Source organism: Rattus rattus, chromosome 1 (genome assembly GCF_011064425.1).
Source record: "Rattus rattus isolate New Zealand chromosome 1, Rrattus_CSIRO_v1, whole genome shotgun sequence".
Taxonomy (NCBI): Eukaryota; Metazoa; Chordata; class Mammalia; order Rodentia; family Muridae; genus Rattus; species Rattus rattus.
Window position 1 is genome coordinate 253213724 of NC_046154.1, and position 19392 is coordinate 253233115.

General features: G+C 50.6%; 1 protein-coding gene across 1 annotated transcript in view; it reads left to right on the plus strand.

The window, feature by feature from the left end:
• Positions 1-19392, plus strand: part of Mpped1 (metallophosphoesterase domain containing 1) — a 74175-nt gene that overhangs the window by 15541 nt on the left and 39242 nt on the right. The gene's annotated exons all lie outside the window — the stretch shown is intronic.

The window sequence follows — 19392 nt, forward strand, 5'->3', positions numbered from 1 at the left end:
TGTGACATCCAGAGCTGCCCTCTCCTAGTAGCACGTCATCCCTGCCCTGCCCTGCACCTTCTGGGATGGGGCTGCCCACCATGTTGGGGAGCCTTCCCTGCCCTTTTAGCTTGTGTCTTGCACCTTTCTCCCGTCCCATCTGGGTCTTTCCAACACCTAATCTTGACTGTGACTCGTTTGTTAGTCTTCGGTCTTGGAGACCCTCCCAAAGGGTCTGGCTCGGCTTCCATGTGTGTGGTCCACCTGTGTGTTCAGTCCTGAGTGCCTGGCATAGATGCTCACAAAACAACTGTTGAACTAATGAATGAATGAATGAATGAATGAATGATTGGCCGAGCTGGTGAGAGGTGAATGGCTTTCTGGGAACAGCAATGCCAGGGAAGGTCTTCTACTCATATGCTTGTGGTTCAGCCTCCAGTGAGGACAGCCCTCTGCCCTGTGGCCTCATGCTGGTATAGACACCTGAGGTAGTTCTTTTTGTGGGCAGTGGCAGGGCCTGACCCCACAGGTAATGGTGGGTACGGCTTTGTCTGGGTGCCTTTTGTCCAAAACAAAGAGATGAACTAGCATGCTCCTCTGCCAACACCTAGGGTGGGGACTTTGCGTGTTCTGGAATCTGCGGGAAAGTCACAGTGAGGTGGTTCTGTGTCTGCCTCGGGGAGGGGTGGGCAGCTGGACGGCCCCCGGGTAGCCTGGTGCGCAGGCCTGCTGTCCTGGAGAGGAGATGTAGATGTGTTGATCTCCCCCGTAAGAAGCTCCTGGGGCTGGCAGACTTTCCAGTCCTTTGCGGTCCCCGGGTGTGCCGCTGTGCAGCTAGCTGGGAGCTGCAGAGCAAGGGGCCAGCCATGAGGTGTGTAGCTGCAGTGAGTGAGAGGCCTGGCTCCACCAGTGGAAACAAATATTTACAAGCAGGGCTTTGCTTCCACTTGGCAAGCTTCGCATTTTAAATATTGATTTTTCAAACGGGCGATTTTAATCCAGCCTCATTTGGGCTGGAACACGTGAAGGCTAGGGTAGGGGAGTGTGTAGCCAAGGCCAGTGACAGCCAGACTCCTCCTCGGCCATGTTCCGGACTAGCTTCTTCAGGGTTCTTTATGCCCAGGGTAGTTCTTTATCTCTTTTGCTATGACTTTCGAAAGACAAGAGGCTCCGTTTGGCTGGATGAGGGTCACTACAGGCTGGACACCACGTGCCAGGCTCTGTGCGGCAGGCTCTCTTTTACTCTCTGCCTTGGTGAAATGTGGCCACAGTTTTGTCCTGATATCTCTCATCGCACCCTCTCTTGACAGACAAGAAGTCACAGATCCTGCAGTGTGGCACAGAAACGTAGGTTGTGTGGTCCATGGGTCTAGATCACCAAGGGAGTGGAGCATGGGAGCAGGCTGTGGCTTTCTCCAGGGAAAGGAAATCTTCAGTGGGGGCTTGGCTTGGAGACATGGGTCTTGCAGAAGAGCTGAGAGTCTGAATAGGGTGTGGCCAGATGGTTTGGGGCAAAGCATAGACCCTGAAGGTTTCCTCTGCAGGGCCTCTTCGGGGCTGCCTTGAAGTGTTTGGAGAGCCCGGGACCGTCACCGGTGAGCTGCAGACTGGAGAGGAGGGAGGTGCCTTCTTGTCTTGATCCAGGGCCAGGAATGAGCGAGCCACTTGGTGGAAAGGTTATTGGTTGCTAGAGCACTGCTCTTGCTGGGAGAAGAGAGACTCCCGAGGGCTTGGAGATTCAGGCTGGTAGGTAGTCGAGCGTGTGTGCCCATGCGCGTGCGCATGCATGCGTGCGTACACCTGCTCGTGCAGAGTGCATGTGTGTACAGCACGTGTTTCCTGAGCATCAACTCTGTGCCCTCCTGTGCGGAATCACCCCCTTCAGTCCTGATGACAGGAGGGAGCAGCTACGGTTAGCGCCACTCTATAGAGTAGAAAACGAAGGTCCAGAGACGCAAGGCAACCCTCCCTAAGTCACACAGCTAGTGAGTGGCAGAGTCGGAATCAAACTCAGGCAGGAGGACTCTGCAGCAAGGCTCGTTGTTGCCTCTCTTGCTCTTAGGGGTAGCGTGTGTGGCTTCATCACCTTTGGCTGACCCCAGGGTCTGCTTCCTGAGTGGGACAGCGGCAGCTGGAGGTCTTTCTTTGACCCCAGTTACCCCATTTTGCATGTTGGTCAGGCTCTCTGTGCCTGGTTCACCCCCCAAAGGCAGACTGGAGGCGGGTGGGAGAGACCGTTAAGTTTTGTGGGCTGTGAAGAGTAGAACGAGTGCTACGGTTGCTTCTGTGAACTGATGTCTGCCGTATCAGGACCCCTCCGGACAGGAGCGGGAGCAGGCTCAGAGGAGGGAGACTGGTGAAGTGAGCTGGCAGGCCTGGCTGTAAATGCACGTTAACCGTTTCTGAATGTTCAGAGACTCCGTTTCCGAGTGTCGATGTGTGATCTCTGCGGTCGGCCGCCTCTGTAGACAGAGAACAGACCGGAAGAAAGCTTTCTTCTGATTCATCCTTAGGAGTCGGCATGTGTCAGGTGCAGAGACGGTGGAGAGGAAAGACCCAGGGCCCTGCTCAGTCTGGGTGACAGAGAGAAACAGGAATCTGCTGAGAATTGACCTGGGGACCCCGGGATGTGGGTGGTCATGGGGAACCCTGCAAAGGTGACCTTGGTCTAGGCTGGAGGGTGAACCTAAGGCAGAGAAGGATTAGGGGTGGAGGGGACTTGGCTGCCGTAGGCTCTGAGGTAGGACAGAAAACCAAATAGGTACAGCGAGGAGAGCTGGCGAGGAGTTGGGGCTGATTCTAAGGGTGATGGAGGCTTTCTGGTTGGGCATGGGGAGGTCCCCACGACTTTCCAAAGGCATATCTGGATAGTGAGTCAGGATGGCAGCATCATGGGCAGAAACTCTGGAAGGTTCCAGGACTGCCATCTGGATCAGGAGATTTCCTTCTTCATGGCCTTGCTGTCTCCCAGTTCCTCAAGGGGAGCAAGTGCTAGTCTGTATCAGATAAACTCAGAGCTTCCGGCTCTGAGGAGACCTGGTCTGCCCGGTGACTGGTGCTTTGTGCCTATCCAGGAGAGACGGGCAGCATGCTAGAGTCCTCCCTGGCTATTCAACCATTCCAATGTACCTGAGCCTTTTCGGCCTGCGGGCCGTGCCACCTCCCAGATCCTGGAGCTGAACCCCAGGCAACGTCTTCCCCACCTGCTGGTCTCAGGGATAGATGTGGGTTCATTCCAGGCCAGTTCCTGATAGACAGGAGATGTAAAAGCTAACGCAGACCCTCAGTGAGACAGGTTTAGGTACCTGACCAGGGCTGAGCAGCCCACCCCACACTGCCACTGAGCTGCTGCCAGCGCTCAAGGATGTCTGTGTTTCCATCAGGATCGGTATCTATCAGTGTCCTTGGAGCAGTGGACAGCAGTACGTATTTCTCATGTGACTGTCCCAGTAAGAAGTTAAGAAATGGCTGAGGACCTCACCTCAGATAATAAATACTGTGAGAGCAGGCAGCGCAGAATCCTTTCCCTCCCCAAGGCTGGTTGCTTCAGAGTTCCCTGGGTGAGGAAGCCGGGCCGGATTCCTATTGCAAAGATACCAGCTCCTCTCTGGGCTGCCCAGGAATGTCTCCCCATGGCTGGGGGCACACGGCCTTCACTCACAGTTCCAGCTTTAGGTCTCAGCCCTTTCACACCCTAGGGTGTGCCGCTCACTCCTCCCCATCCCCCTCTACCCTCTGCTCCATGCACCTGGCACCTGACAGATACTTCTGCAGAGTTCTCCCTCCTTGTCCTGGGCCTCCTCTTTGCTTCTAAATCATTTCTTTTTTTTTTTTTTTTTTGGTTCTTTTTTTTTTTCGAGCTGGGGACCAACCCAGGGCCTCCCCTAGGTAAGTGCTCTACCACTGAGCTAAATCCCCAGCCCCTCTAAATCATTTCTTTTTGATTCCCATCCTGTTTTGTGAAAGTGTGTATGTGTGTGTGTGTGTGTGTGTGTGTGTGTGTGTGTGTGTGTGTGTGTGTGTGTGTGTGTGTGTGTTCCTTCGTTCTTTCCTCCAACCACCTTAACTACAGATAGTGTCCCAGCTCTTACCCCACACAGACCAGTGGGATACCTCTAGCTTTCTCTAGGGCTCCCCCAGACCCCTCCTTACAGACATCACTAGGCCTTCAGCTTCTCTTCACTTTCCAGAGCTCTGCCCCACCCCCATGCCTTGTGGAGCAAGCTGCACCTTACCATGTAACTGGTGGCTGGTGGCCGCCTATCCGGATCCCGATGTCATCTGCCCTCTTGGCCCTCTGGCCTTCTCCACTCACCTGCTGAGTGGATGTGGTGCTCAGTGAGCGCCCTCCCCCCAGCTCCTGTTCATCCTGTGGGCCTCTGAAGGCTTGAAGATGGAGACCAGGCTAGCTCAGCCAAGGCTGCTTAGCCTTGAGCATGAAAGAAAATCAGAATGAGGTTTGTGGAGGGCGCGATGAACCAGCTGATTTAGTCGCTCGGCCTCGGGCAAAGGAGGAAGACTGGGAGGGGGGGCTTAATGGAGTGTTTAGAAGTTATAATTAACTTTTCCTGGCACCCTGGCATAGAACGATAGAGGAGACAATATAAAAGGGGGCCAAGGATTTAGTTAAATAGAGCTCGGTCTTCTGCAAGGAAACCCTTAATTAAAATCTGCGAGGGAGGAAGTGGGGGGTGGGTGGGAGGAAGTAGAGATTTACTGCAAACCCGGGTCTGGATCTCGCCTCATTTAGGATGTTGCTGTGACTGCGCTGGAGGCCCGAGGCCTGCACGGTTTACCTCTTTGCAGTTCAAGAGGGTGAAGGAGCAGAATGGTTGGCCTTGCCAACCCCCTGCAGAGTGGGCACAGCTCGTGGTCTGCACATTCTGATAATTCCTGTCGGAAAATGTTTTCGATGCTGCTGTAGTTGGGTGACCTTCTTTAGCCACCTTTCCGTCACCCCTGATTGGCTATCTCTGGTAAGGTGGCCCTGTTGTCCCTTACCTCTTGGGAGGCCAGTCTCGGGCATGGATGGGAGGGCTCCATAGTTCATGGCTTCTTAACCCCAGAGGTTGGGCAGATTCCCTCTTCTATCTGATTCCTTTAGTTCTTGATTCCTTATCTGTCCTCTCTGCTTCTCTGCACCTCAAGACACAAGGCTCTCTGCTCCTGAGAGTGCCTCTGACCTGTGTATGCATCTGGCCCAACCTCAGCATCGGGCCCTCATCTCTCTCCACCACCACAATGGCTACCTGGCTTCACTTTCTGGCCACTTCGGCCCAGTGGCCCAGGGGCATCTGTTCTCCAGCTCGGGCACTAGAAGTAGATAGGGATGTAATTGCCTGTGTGGCAGCATGGGGTAGGTGGAGTGGGATGGGTTCTCAGTGCTGGGGTGTCAGGACCCAGAGAACTTGAAGTCAGGGCCCTGGGGACGCGCTTCTGTTCTCAGCAGCTGGTTGGCTACCCCCAGTCTATGTCAACCAAATGAGAGCCCTGAATCTTGGTTATGACACTCGAGTTTCCAGGTCCCATCCAGGACCCCAGTACTTCTGGGATCCACAAGTCTTATGGTGTCACGGCCCCAGCATAGGTTAGTAGAAGGGTTTGCCTCTCCCACCTCACTGTGGAGACAGGCAGGGGTCTTCATTCAGCCCAGTGGATATATCATTTGGGGATCTGCTGTGCTCCCTGATATGAAGATTTTATGACAGTAAAACGGAAGTAGTCCTTTTCACCCCTGAAGTTGTGACAGCCAATCAAGTGAGAGGGTGGGACTGTTTAGTAACTGACAGAACAAGACTCCAATCAACTCACAGAGTGGGATGTTAGCTGACTGAGGTGGGAGCTTCCTAGAAAGACCCTCTAGTAGAGGTCTAGAAAGATCTAGCCGTGAACTTCTTATTGCTGGAAGAGGCTGGTAGCCAAGGTGTAGGATACTTGCCTGCAGCCTCTGGAGTTTAACCTTAGCTTCAGTGAGATCACCAAGAGCTTCCCAGGGAGGGACAGGCCAGACTATGTTCGGGATCTCCAATGGTTACGGTGTGGAGATGGAGTACAGTACAGGAGATGGAGACTGTTGGGCCTGGAAGGTTGTAGTTAGTGTTGGCCAGAGGTCATGGTGGCTCAGACTGACCCAGCAGTGCAGAGGCCCAGGGCCAGGGAGGAGAAACCAACAGGGGTCATTGCCCAAAGGTGTGAGAGGAGGAGAGGGATGTTTGGTCCTTACAACCACCAGCAAGGACCACTGAGCAGACGCTTGTTAAGAGGGCGAGAGGATGAGAAGAGATAAAGTTCCTATGGGGACACATCAGTTAAAAAAGAAACTCGAACCACAGTATGCTCTCGGACTCGGCAGCAGCCGGCATAAGCCTGCTCAAGCAGTCAACACTCTGGCATGGGTGGGCGAAGGTTCCTAAGGCCCCAGTCTGGATGGGGAGCCATTTGGCAGTTGCAGGGGGGCTGGGGAGGGAGAGTCATTTTTCTTTGAGGCATGGCCGCTGATAGGTTGTGGTCACTCCAGTAGATGGCCCTACTATGTGCATCTGGACAGCACTAATTGAACACAGAGGGATAATGAGAAAGCAAGCAGGCAAGTAAGCAAACAAGCAAGACAGACAGACAGAAGGACAGAAAGGCAGACAGAAAGAGAAGGAGAGGGGGAGGGAGAGGAGAGGAGAGCGAGAGAGAGCGAGAGAGAAGAGAGAGAGAGAGAGAGAGAGAGAGAGAGAGAGAGAGAGAGAGAGAAAAGAACAAGGTTGGGTCCAGGGGAATGGTAGTGGACCGATAGGGGAGGTATCATTAGAAAACATTTTATACCTGTAAAATCTCTGAAAGAATAAAAAGGTTTTTTTTTTGTTTTTTTTGTTTTGTTTTTTTTTGTTTTAAAAATCAACAGAAATAGCCACTGTGCCTTCTCCTCTTCTCGAAGGCTAATAGTAGCTGTTGAGCGTGTGTATTTGCTGGGAAGTTGGGCTCTAGTCCATCCTACCATTCTGTTACGTCACTACTCAGACGTTTTCAGGAGCCGAGACGCAGGACTGAATGTTACCGTTTGTTGTAGTTGCCTCTTGTTTCTTGTTTCTTTATTTAATTTGCTCTTTTATTTTTTTAGACTTTTAAAAATGTCATTCTACTTTGTCACACGAGGTCATTCTCGCACAAGTTTTTACGAACTTATTTGAACCCCTTATCATTCTGCACAGAGGGATGGCTGTGAGGTCGCAGACAACTTTGTGGGGTTGGTTTTCCCTCTCTACCTTTACGTGGCTCTGGGCATCAAACTCAAGTTGCTAGGTCAGCATGGCCAATACCCCAGCCCCATGAACCACCATAGTGGCCTCTCTCTTCACCACTGCGGCCTGGCATTCTCTCTGGTAGCCCTTCCGTCAGACTCAGACAGGGCTTCTGATGGGGTCACCATCACCAGCCTGTGATAGAGTGACTGATGGGTGGGGTCAGTCTAGACCACTAGAGCGTACCTCGTGCTGCGGGGGTTGGGATTCACTTAAAAATTAATTTTCTATATTCTCTATTTAAAAAAAAAAAACCTTACAAAGCCAAACTGTGTTTTAGGGGCTAAAAGGGAAAAAATTAACTTCTAATAAAGATGAAGGAGCTGAGATTGGAGGTTGTACTGGGCAATTTTGGCCATAATTACAGTATTTTCATGTTAATGCACAAGCCCCTTGAAAGGTGTGCTTAAGCGCTAATTACCTATTTACAACAGAATGGTTTCTCAAATGAGACCTGCTAGGGTGTGTGTGTGTGTGTGTGTGTGTGTGTGTGTGTGTGTGTGTGTGTGTGTAGTGTGGTCCATTGCAGTTTATTTTATGTTTTTTAAGGACCACAATCCAAATTATCTCTCTTTAAATAACAGCAACAACAACAACAATAGTAAAAATAATAAAGTTTAAACAAGACAATTGTATTCCTTTGAAAGCTCCCGACTCCCCAGTAGTTCTCGCCTGGTTTAGGGTTCAGTTTTTACTGATTTGTATCCCGTCTTAGGTCAGAGGGTTTAGGATGCCTTACAAAACCAATAATGGTGTAATAAAAATCATGATGATTTAAAAATGAGCACCTGAAACTTGAAGTATCAACCCTTGGGGCTGCGTGGGCTCTGTGAGTGGGAAAGTGGAGCTTCCCGGGGGTGGGGCACAGTGGAAATGGAGACCTTCGGATGCCCGCCCCTGTGACGTCTTTCCCCACAGACTTCGCTCATTTAGCTCTGGGTTCACCTCCAGGGTTCCACCGGTGTCTTTCCCTGTGGGAGGTTCTTGGCAAAGGATTTTATGTTTGGGTAACCACAAAAGTTTGTTTAGTGTTTTCTAGTGTATAAAACATGTCCCTTTCTGTCACTCATCTTGAGCTTCCTGTTCCCCACACCACCCCCGCTTTCTTTTGGACTGATTGAAGTCCCCCCGTGCCCCCCCCTGCTGGTTTGAGAATCCTGTATCATTTTCTGCTGCATCTAAGTGGTTACTCATAACATCTTCACCTCCTGTAACAGTAAAATCAGTCAGCTTCACTGCAGTCCCCACAGGCACCCGCGCCGCCCCGCCCCCTCCCGCGCCGCCCCTCCCACCAAGTCCGCTCCTGCCCCGCCCCTCCTGTCCCGCCCCCTCCTGTCTCCTCCTTGCTACCCTCTCACAGGCTTCTTTGCTGCCCAGAGATTCCACTTCTTGGCTGTTTTGCAGCCCATCCTGATGGTCACCCTTGGTACTCGTTTTCCAATCTGCAGGGTGTGTAATTCGGTAGACATTAGCTGGGCTGGCCTCACCTCCAGACACTGGGGATTCAGCAATGAGTCTCTGTGAAGTCAAGGGAGAGGGCAGAGCATATACGCTCAGAGCTGTGAGAGGGCAAGGTGGTCTGGAGCAGAGAGTAGCAAGAGAGGCTAGAACCCTCTGAGGTAAAGGCAGAAAAGATGGATGGATGGAGCCAGCACTGGCCCTGTCCCGGCACATTCTGGGCAGAGGCAGCTGCTCTGAGTGGGCAGATATGAGGCCTGGGAGATCCACTGAGTGGCTGAGGGAACGCCTGGGGAAATCAAGGCCCAGTGAGGGTGGGATGAAGTCCAGGAAGTGAGAGATTCAGGCAGAAGGCACTTTAGTGGGCTTGGGCACTGGGTAGTGTTTAGACTGTGGAAGGGTAGACTCGGGCCTGCCAGCTCCAACAGGTTGTGGGACAGCTAGGAACCTAAGGCTAATGCTCCTCCACACTGGTGACCATGCCTCCGTTCCATCCAGTCTATAGACACAGCCATGACTCCACGTTTGTGCTAGATTCTGAGGGATACAATGCAGGAACCAACTGAGACTCCCACCCACCCCAGAGACATTAAGACAAGAGGACGAGGAGCCCAGAGGGTGAGGAGACAGAGGAGGGTGATGCTGGGACCAGGTTGGACCATTCTGGCTTAAGACCCAGCTCATCTGCCTCCTAGTCGTGACGTGGGGGACAGGTGACTGTCCTCTGCAGTGGTAAGTGTGCTGTCCTTCTGGGTGGAGGTCACAGTGTGATCCCGACATGTGGTCTGACCTCCCTCACGTCAGGATCATCTGCACTTGTTAGCTCTTGATCAGGGAGTGTGTGTTAATTAAATTAATGTTTTCTCATGACTCTGACAAAAATACCTGATAAACCCAGCCTCAGGGAGGACAGTTTCATTGTGGCTCATACTTCCAGGGCACAGTCCACCAGCAAGGAAGGCAGGGTGGCAGGCATGTGAGACATGTGGTCATACTGTGTCCACACTCAAGAAGCAGAGATACATACTGGTGCTCAGCTTGCTTTTTCCCCCCAGGCTGGGACTAGGGAATGGTGCTGCCCAGCCTAGAGAATGGTGCTGCCCAACCTAGGGAATAGTGCTGCTCAGCCTAGGGAATGGTGCTGCCCAGCTTAGGGAATGGTGCTGCCCAATCTAGGGAATGGTGCTGCCCAACCTAGGGAATGGTGCTGCCCAACCTAGGGAATAGTGCTGCTCAGCCTAGGGAATGGTGCTGCTCAGCCTAGGGAATGGTGCTGCCCAGCCTAGGGAATGGTGCTGCCCAATCTAGGGAATGGTGCTGCCCAACCTAGGGAATGGTGCTGCCCAACCTAGGGAATAGTGCTGCTCAGCCTAGGGAATGGTGCTGCCCAGCGTAGGGAATAGTGCTGCCCATGTTCAGGGTGGGTCCTCCTTCCTCACTTAAACCTCTTTGGAAACTGCCTTGCAGGTATATTCAGGTGTCTCCTAGGTGACTCTGAATTGAGACAAGTTACCCGTGCAGATGAACCATCATGTTGTGGACAGAGAACTAGTCAGCTGCTTGTTAAGAGTCAGGAAGTGAATCTTGCTTGGATATGCTTCCTCATCTGCACAAACATGGAGGGATGTGTTTGGATGTGAAATAAGTCTGTGGGTTTTAAAATGTCATTTTCATATTGGATCATATTCCAGGACAGGAATAATTAGGAAGCCAGGAAATCTGGCCAGCACAGAGCTAAAGTCTCCTGTCCCCAAGCACAGAGCTCTGAAATGCCTGGAAGACTTTTCTCTCTCCCACAGCCCCGCACCAGAATCTACACCTGGGCTCAGCATCAGGCTCCTGGGAAGCGCTGGGCCTGGCTTCCTCAGGAGGATGCTGTCACTCAGAGAGGTGGCAGGTGCTGGAGTCCTGTTCCCAGCCTCTTCTCAGGAGAGAGGTCTGCTGTCCCAGTCTAGTCCTTATGAGGATGTGTGTATGTGTGTGTTCCTGTGCATGTATGTATGTATGTATGTATGTATGTATGTATGTATGTATGTATGAATGTATGCGTATATGTATGTATATGTGTTCCTCTGTGTGTGTTTATGTGTGTGGTGTGTATGTATGTGTGTATATGTATGTATGTGTGTTCCTCTGTGTGTATGCATGTATGCATGTATGTATGCATGTATGTGTTATGTGTGTATGTGTGTTCCTGTGTATGTATGTATGCATGTGTTGCTGTGTATGTATGTATGTATCTATGTGTATTTCTGTGTATGAGGTGCATGTGTATGAGATGTGTATGTGTCTGAGATGCATGTGTATTCCTGTGTGTGTGTATGTATGTGTGTGTTTCCTCGTGTGAGGTATATGTGTGTATTCCTGTGTATGTGTTTCTATGTGTGAGGTACATTTGTGTGTGATGTGTGTGTGTCTGAGGGGTGTGTGTGTGTGTATGTGTGTGTGTATGGTACATGTGTGTATATACATTTCTGGGGTTGGGGATTTAGCTCAGTGGTAGAGCGCTTGCCTAGGAAGCGCAAGGCCCTGGGTTCAGTCCCCAGCTCCGAAAAAAAGAACCAAAAAAAAAAAAAAAAAATTTCTGTGGAGGGGGTGAATGTGTGTGTATGTTTCTGTGTGTGAGGTGCATGTGAGTGTGGTTCATATGTGTGTGTGTGTGTGTGTGTGTGTGTGTGTGTGTGTGTGTGTGTGTGTGTGTGGTTCCTGTTGTGGAGGTGAATGTGTGGTATGTGTTTTTGTGTATGAAGTGTGTGTGTAGGGGAGTACTGGTGAACTCGAGGTTTCTCCCATAAGGCATCACAGTGTTGTCCCTACCCCCATCAGGACCAAACCTCGAGCATCAATGCCCTAGACTAGCCCTTTCCAGAACTTTCTGAGGTAGTGGAAATGCTTTATACCCGTCCTGTCCATGATCTCATGGGAGTATTGGGCCTGAAACCTCAGTGTGACTGAGGAACTAAATTTTACATTTTACTTGCTTGTAATTAATTTGAAATGAAGTAGCCACAGAAGCCTAGGCCACCCGACAACACAGAGGAGTCCGGAGGCATTTGTGGTTGCTGTCTTCCCTACAGAGAAGGAAACAGTTCCATTTAACATGGTAGCTGAGGCAGAGAGACAAGGAACGATTATCTATTGCATTAGCACCCAGGAAAGTCAAGTCAAAGGGAAGTTGCTGATAGGAGATGAGGATTCCAGACTCCCTGGTTTGCTGTTGAAAAGCCAAGTCTCCAAAGCCTTGTTCACAGGAGTTTAACAATGATGTCACAGTTCATAGACAGTTTCTTGTGTTTCCCTTTCTTCTAATCTGAGACCGACAGCCCCAGGCTCGAGTTACGCTGTCCCCACTTGACAGATGGGAAAACTGGAGATGGGGAGCCTTGATACTTGAGGGCGATGGTTTCTCTTCAGAACCATGGACAGTGCCAGCCTCAGCATTCATTCAGTCTAGAAGGCATCCCGTAGCCCAGCAGTTCTTAACCTTCCTAATGCTGTGGCCCTTAAATACATTTCCTCACGTTGTGGTGGCCCCCACCCATAAGATTATTTTCACTGCTATCTCATAAGTGTAACCTTGCTTCTTTTAGGAAGTAATGTAAGTATCTGTGTTTTCCAAGTGGGCCCAGTGAAAGGGCCATTCAACCAAAAAGGGGTCGAAACTGTCTTAGCCCATGGTCCAAGTTCCCTTCACAGACATGGGTACTCTGGGCTTCTATCTAGGTTTCCTGCCCTGCCCCCAGCAGTAGAACCCCTCAAGGTTTCTACACATTGTAAAGGCAGTGGCTCTGTGCGTAGTCACCCCCTCCACATACTCCCTGCTATGTAACCTCGAGCAGGATGGTGAGCCTCTCTGAACCTTGGCGTTTTCCTCTTCAGAAGGGAGAGGCACTGATAGGCTCTCTGTGAGTCTGAATGAGGCAGTGCAGGGGCTTCAGACGCTCAGTTAGGTGCAAGGAAAATAGACTCACCATTTCTGCCTCTGCTGATGTGGTGAGAGGCAGGGGCAGTAGCCGCAGCTGGGAGTGTGGGAGGGCCAGGATGTACTGGAGCTGCAGAGCAGGTGGGGGCTGCTTATTGATGCCATGGTTGGCAGAGCCCTCCCTGGGACCTTCCCAGGGACACCAGCTGCTATGGGGACATGGTACATGAAGCAAGGCCTTCACCCCAGTACCATGGCCCTGAGGTCAGGCGTCCTCTTCTCAGGCATCAGCCTTGTTGGAAGCTGACCTGTAAATTGACCCCTGTGGGGCATCTGACACCCCTTTCACTCCTTCACCGTATACCAGAAGCCCAGAGTCCCTGGGAGCCCCTGGACAGTAGGACTTATCTGGCTTTTGGAGGGAGCTGGGATGTGGCTGTGTCTACAATCTCAGCTTGCACCATTTCCAAAATGAGGCCCAGACTTTTGGGATGGGGTGGAAGATCCCCTCCCTGGCCTTGCTTGATGGTAGCGTGCCTCCTGGGTAGACTTGAATCTTTACTCCCCTGCTTTAGCGTCTGCATCCACAGCCTTGAGGCAGCTGTATTGTAGGCTGCGGCAAGATCTGACAGTCATTAGGGGCTGCTGTGTGTAGATCCTGAGGTCCTCCTGCCTCCAATTCCCAGCATTCTGTCTGAGGCCCAGTTTTGCTCTCTATAAAGGTGGCTGAGGTCAGAAGGGTCAGGGAGCAGTGAATATCGTGGCATGGGCCGGGTGAAGGACAGGCACACCACAGTGGTCGTGGTGAAGGCAGTGGCAACCATATGCACACATCCGGAGAGCCTGGGATGCAGTGGTGGCTTTAATTATTAATACCGTCAAAGTGTGTAGCGTCCTTGTTTTTCAGACACTGGAAGGTTCGGATTTAGCCCTTTGAAATTTGTTTTCAAAGAAAGGCAGATATTTGAAGCGCCGAAGTTTGTTCTCTGATTTCTCGCAAGGAGAATTTCACACCTTTCTCAGAAAGCGTGAAGCAAATGAGGACCTGCAAGCATGCGGGGCCCTTTTGAGCTAATTCTGGGCTGGGTTGACAGCCGAGAAGCTGAAGGGGGAGCTGGGAGCTGACAGAGGAGAGCTGGATTCCGTCACATCCCGAACCCTCAAAATAGTCACTCCCCAGCTGATACCATTGTAGTAGCAACAACCCCCTGAAGGTCCCCCAGAGGTTCTCTGCTTGCTGTGGCCTGTCACCTGGTGTGAGGGTTAGCTTTGTCAACAGATTCAACCCAAAAATCACCCAGAAGAGGCCTTGATGAGGGGGTGTTTACATTGGCTTGGCCTGGGGGCGTACCTCAGTTAGGATTTTACTGCTGTGAACAGACACCATGACCAAGGCAAGTCTTTTAAAAGACATTTAATTGGGGCTTGTTTACAGGTTTAGAGGTCCAGTCCAGTATCATCAAGGCAGGAACATGGAAGCATTCAGGCAGGCATGGTGCAGGAGGAGCTGAGAGTTCTGCATCTTCATCTGAAGGCTGCTAGTGGAAGAGTAACCTCCAGGCAGCTAGGGTGAGCAGACGTCTTAAAGCCCATGCCCACAGTGACACACCTACTCCATCAAGGCCACACCTCCTAATAGTGCCACTCCCTAGGCAAGCATATACAAACCATCACAGGGTGTATCCGTGAGAAATTGTTGCAATGACATTGACTGATGTAAGAAGACGAAGCCCACTGTGGGTGGCATCATTCTCTAGGCAGGAGGGTCTGAACTGGGTAAGAGTGGAGAAGTCAAGCTGAGCACAGGAAGTAAATGAATGAGCCTGGATCTACCCATTCTCTCTGCTCTTGACTGTGGATGGGATGCGACCAGCTCTTTGACGTTCCTGCCTTGATTTCCCTGACGAACTATAACATGGAATTGTAAGATGAAATAAACACCCCTTACCCCTAAGTTGCTTTTTGTAAGGGTGTTTTGTCATAGTAACCAGGACTACCTGCTTTGGTGGGACTTGCTGGTACCCCCAGGCTGTTGCTAAAAGCTTGCAATTATTCCCTGCCTCCAGCCTTTGTATGTTCTGCTCTTCTGGGGTACCCCAGCCTTTGCAGGGAGAGCTGCTGCTTGCCCTCCATGATCTCTGTTGCATAGCCAGAGAAAGGCCTCAGCTGTTTGCTTTTGCTACACCGTGGGTCCCCAGAACACTTAGGTTGGGACCTAGTTCCTGCTGTCATGGTGGAGCAGCACCTGTGAGGGCCAGGAAAATGACTGTGGGATGAAGGACTGGGTAAGCCAAAGCAGCAAGGTGATTTGCTTCAGAGTGCCCAAGTGTCTAAGGTAATTATTCATCCTGAAGATGCCCCATTTTACAGAGAAATCTATTGGAAAATAGAAATCATCAACTTTACTATTTGTTTGTTGTGTGTGCACATGTGGGTGCATGCCTATGTGCATAAATGTGTTTGGAGGCCTAGGGTGACATCCAGTGTCTTCTTTGAGTTTTTTGAGACAAGGTCTCTCATTGAACTTGGAGGTCACCGATTTGGCTCAACTGGGGCCAGCGAGCTCCGGTGATCATCCCCCCCACCCCCGTCCCCATCAAGTGCTGGGGTTACAGAGGCACTCCTGCACCTGGCTTTATGTGAGTGTGGGGGATCTGAACTCAGGTCCCCATGTTTTAGAGCAGTCACCTTTGCCACGGAGCCATCTCTTCAGCCCCCCAAAACATTTAGCCTTAATCACTTCCTGATGACTATTTCCATTGCTACCATAATGAACTTGGCTTTGGATGAAACCTTTCCCCTTTTAGGATAGCTCTAGCTGGAGGGCATCTTAGGATCCTTTTGGAGCCCGGCATCTTCAGTAATCCCAGGAAGGCGGCAGTCCTGCAGCTCTGCCTTCCCCGGGGGTGCTGTAGAATCTTCCGGTGGGGTGGAACCAAGGGCAGCTTTCTCAGAAGGACCTTTCTAGAACTTTGACCGCCTGACACACTGAAGCTCTCCCTGCTGGGGTCCGGGCTGCTTACCTTTGCCATAATTTAAATGTATAAAAGTTTAATACAAGTTGTAGAAAAGTGTGCACATCATAGGCCACAGTTTTTGATTTGTCATTTTTTGCTGTGGCTGGTTTTTTAGACAGGGCCTCAATTCCCAGTTTCCATATTTTGAAAACCCTGTTCTCCATGTCCAGCTCCCCCAGGCTGGGATTACAGGCTTGTAAACTTGGTTTAGCCCTACTGGCTGGCCTTGGGACTCAGGGCTTTGTCAGTGTTAGGCAAACACTCTAGCAACTGAAGCACTTCCTTGTCCCCAACTTTGTTTTCTTTTATTCTGAGACAGAGTGTCACTATGTAGCCTAGGCTACCCTCAAAACTCATGATCCTTCTACCTGAGATTCCCAGGTACTGGTGTTACACACACAGGCCACCGTACTTGCTCATTTTCATCAGTTCAGTTTATCCTCCTGGCTGCTGTCAAAGTCTCAAGACTTTGCCTTAATTTCTCTTGTTATAGATGATGGGCATCAGTATTTTCATCGAAACTCAAGCTTCCTTTTCAGAGTCTTTGTTTATTTCTCTGTTATAGATGTGTGTGTGTGTGTGTGTTTTGTGTGTTGTGTGTGTATTGTGTGTGTGTGTGTGTGTGTGTGTGTGTGTGCGTGTTCATGCTCATGTATGGAGGTTGGAGGATAACTTTTACCTTTCTAAGGGTTATTCTTGTAGTCGAGACAGGGACTCTCTTTCTGCTATGCTGTATACCCTGTGCTAGCCAGGTGCTTCTGGTTGGTTCTCCCATTTCTGCAAACCCCAGGGGTTGACCTCAGCTTGTCGGGCTCTCAGGACAAGTGCTGCTGCCCCTGTTGGGTTTCCTGGGCCCGACTGTGGCGTCCTCTTGCTCTGACTTTGCATGTGCCCTCTCCTCTTCTTTAAGTTCTCTGTCTCATGGTATTTTATTTTCATTACCTCTTTAAAGGGCCAGTCCCCAAACACAGCCATACTCTCAGGTCCTGGGGTTTTGGGCTTTGGCATAGGAATGGACAGAGCCCAGTTCAGCACACATAGCTGTGGGCACCAGCACTAGGGTCAGCCATCTTCTTTCCCAGCATGCTTTCCCAGAACATCCTAGGTGCCTTCCCTCAGCAGGGCTTTCCAGTCTGATGCAGGGAGCACTGAGAGCCACACTTCCCCTCCACCACGCACCCCCCTCCACCGCACCCCTCCACCACGCACCCCTCCACCACGCTTCCCCTCCACCATGCTTCCCCTCCACCACACGCCCCTCCACCACACACCTGCTCTGCAGAGCTCAAGTCCACCCTCTCTCCAACTGCTTTGAAGACTATCGACTCTGGCTTCTGGTGTTGACTATTGCATTTATCTCCCGAGGCTGCTATAACAGATTGCTACAACCTGACGAGTTTGACACAACAGGAATTGATCTGTTCCCAGTTCTGGAAGCTGCAAATCTAAAAACCTAAATGTCAGCAGGGCTGCTGTTCCCTCCCGGGGCTCGGGTGGGATGAGGGTTGAGAATCTCACGTGGATGTGGCTGTTTCCATGCCGTGGCATGGGTATGGAGGTCAGAGGGCAACCTCGGCTACCAGTCCTCACTTTCTGTCTCGAGAAGGCTCTTTCTCCTGTTTGTTTTTCTGGGCAAACTGGTTGCGCGCTTGCAGGGACTCTCCTGTCTGTACCTCCTGACTTTCTGTAGGAATGCTGGGATTTTAGATGCTCACTGCACTGGGCAATCTCTCCACCCAGTGCATTCTGGGTGATGTTATTCCTTGTTCTTGCCCAGGTGCACTGGCTGGAGCCTGGAGTACCCTGCTGAACACGAATGGAAACAGTAGACACCCTCGTCCTGTTTCTGGGCTTGCGTCTTTCCATCGTGATGTTTGGTGTTGTAACAACAGGAAACTTATAGACGTTCTGCGTTGAGTGAGATGGTCCCCTTGTTGTTGTCAGTCAAGTGCTTTGCATCATAAGAGTACACCGGATTTTGTCAGATGTCTTTCTCTATCTGTTAGAGGATGGCGTGGCATGGCGTACTGTGATGTGTCACATTGACTGGTGTGTATTGAGTCAACCTTACAGTTCTGGGACAAATCCAATTTGATCAGATGTAAGTGCTTCTGTGTGCTGCTGGGTTTGGTAATATTTTAGATTTTGTTCTCACTTAATTTTTAAATTCTGTGTACACATGCTTGTTTGTGAGCACAGGTCGGAAGAGGGCACTGGATTCCTTGAATTGGAGTTCCAGCTGGTTGCGTATTGCCTGATGCAGGTGATGGGAACCAAACTCAGGTCCTCTGGAACAGCGGTCAATGCTTTTAAGCATTGAGAGTTTCCTCCAGCCCCCAGCGGGGCTACCTAGTAGCATCTTTGCGTCTACGCCCAGAATGGATACAGTCTGCAGTGTTCTTGTGATGCCTTTGCCTGATTTAATCCAAGGGCCGCATAATAAAGTGTCTTCTTCTTGTCTGTGTTTTGGAGATGTTTGTCAGTGTCTCAGAGGGACGCTGCTTGCTGGCTTGCTCAACATGGTTTGCCCAGCCTGCTTTCTTATAGAACCCAGGACTGTAAGCCTGGGGATGACGTCACCCACCTTGGGCTGGGCCCTTCCCCATCAACCACTAATTTAAAAAATGCCAGATGTTATGGAGGCATTTTCTCAAATAAGATTCCCTCCCAGATAACTCTAGCTTGTGTCAACTCGACCTAAGATCAGCCAGCACAGTCAGGATTGGTGTTGATTTCTCTTGTATTCCGTGTATCACCCGTGAGGCTGACTAGTGCATGGCTTCTGTCCTAAGGGCTACTTGGTCTGGTGCTGGGGCAGCCATTTCAGTGTTCTCATGGTCATTGCTGGGTGGCGTATCTTCCTCAATCCTTTCATTTTCACCCTCTCATTTTTATGTTTTGCATCGAGACTATCTTCTATCCTGTCATGGTGGCTCCTGCTCAAAACTGGGGAGACAGAGGCAAGGGAAGGTTATGAATTTGGGCCCAGCCGGAGCTACAGAGTAAGACCCCACCTCCTAAACAAACAAATGTCTCCTGTAAATAGCCTGTACTTGGCTTTTTAAAGTTCTGTTCTTTTAATCCCTGCTTTTTTGATTGTAGTTTCTAAGCACTTTATATTTAATACAATCACTCATGCAGGGGGAGTTTACTACATGTCTCAGTCTCCCCTTGCAAGCAGGTATTTTCCGGTGCATCATTTTACAGCCGCTTCCCTGTCCTGTTGCTCCCCTCACCTGCAGTCACCAGGCCTCTCCATGGCTCTTGCTCTGTAGTGCAACCGGGCCATGCATTAGTTCTATCTTAGTTTCCATGCGATTTCTGTAGTGATGGCATCGACTCACACCAGTAGTGTAGGAGGGCTCTTCTTTTCCATATTCTCGCCAGCATTCCTCGTTATTATTGTCGCTTTAAGACAGGATCGCTCAAACTTTATTGTTGTTATTGTTTCGAGGCACAGTTTCTCTGTGTAGTTTCGCCTATCCTGAAACTTGCTCTGTAGACCCCAAAGACCTCTGTAGACCAGGTTGGCCTCAAACTCAAGAGATCTACCTGCCTCTGCCTCCCCAGTGCTGGGATTAAAGGTGTGCACCACCACCTCCCAGCTATGGGTCGCTCAAACTTTCTAGCTCTGGTTTTACTGAGACTCTTAACCCTCTCTCTCTGCCCTACCTCCTGAGTGTGTGTACAAGGTGTGTACCCCCTATCCAGATTATTAATTTTTAAA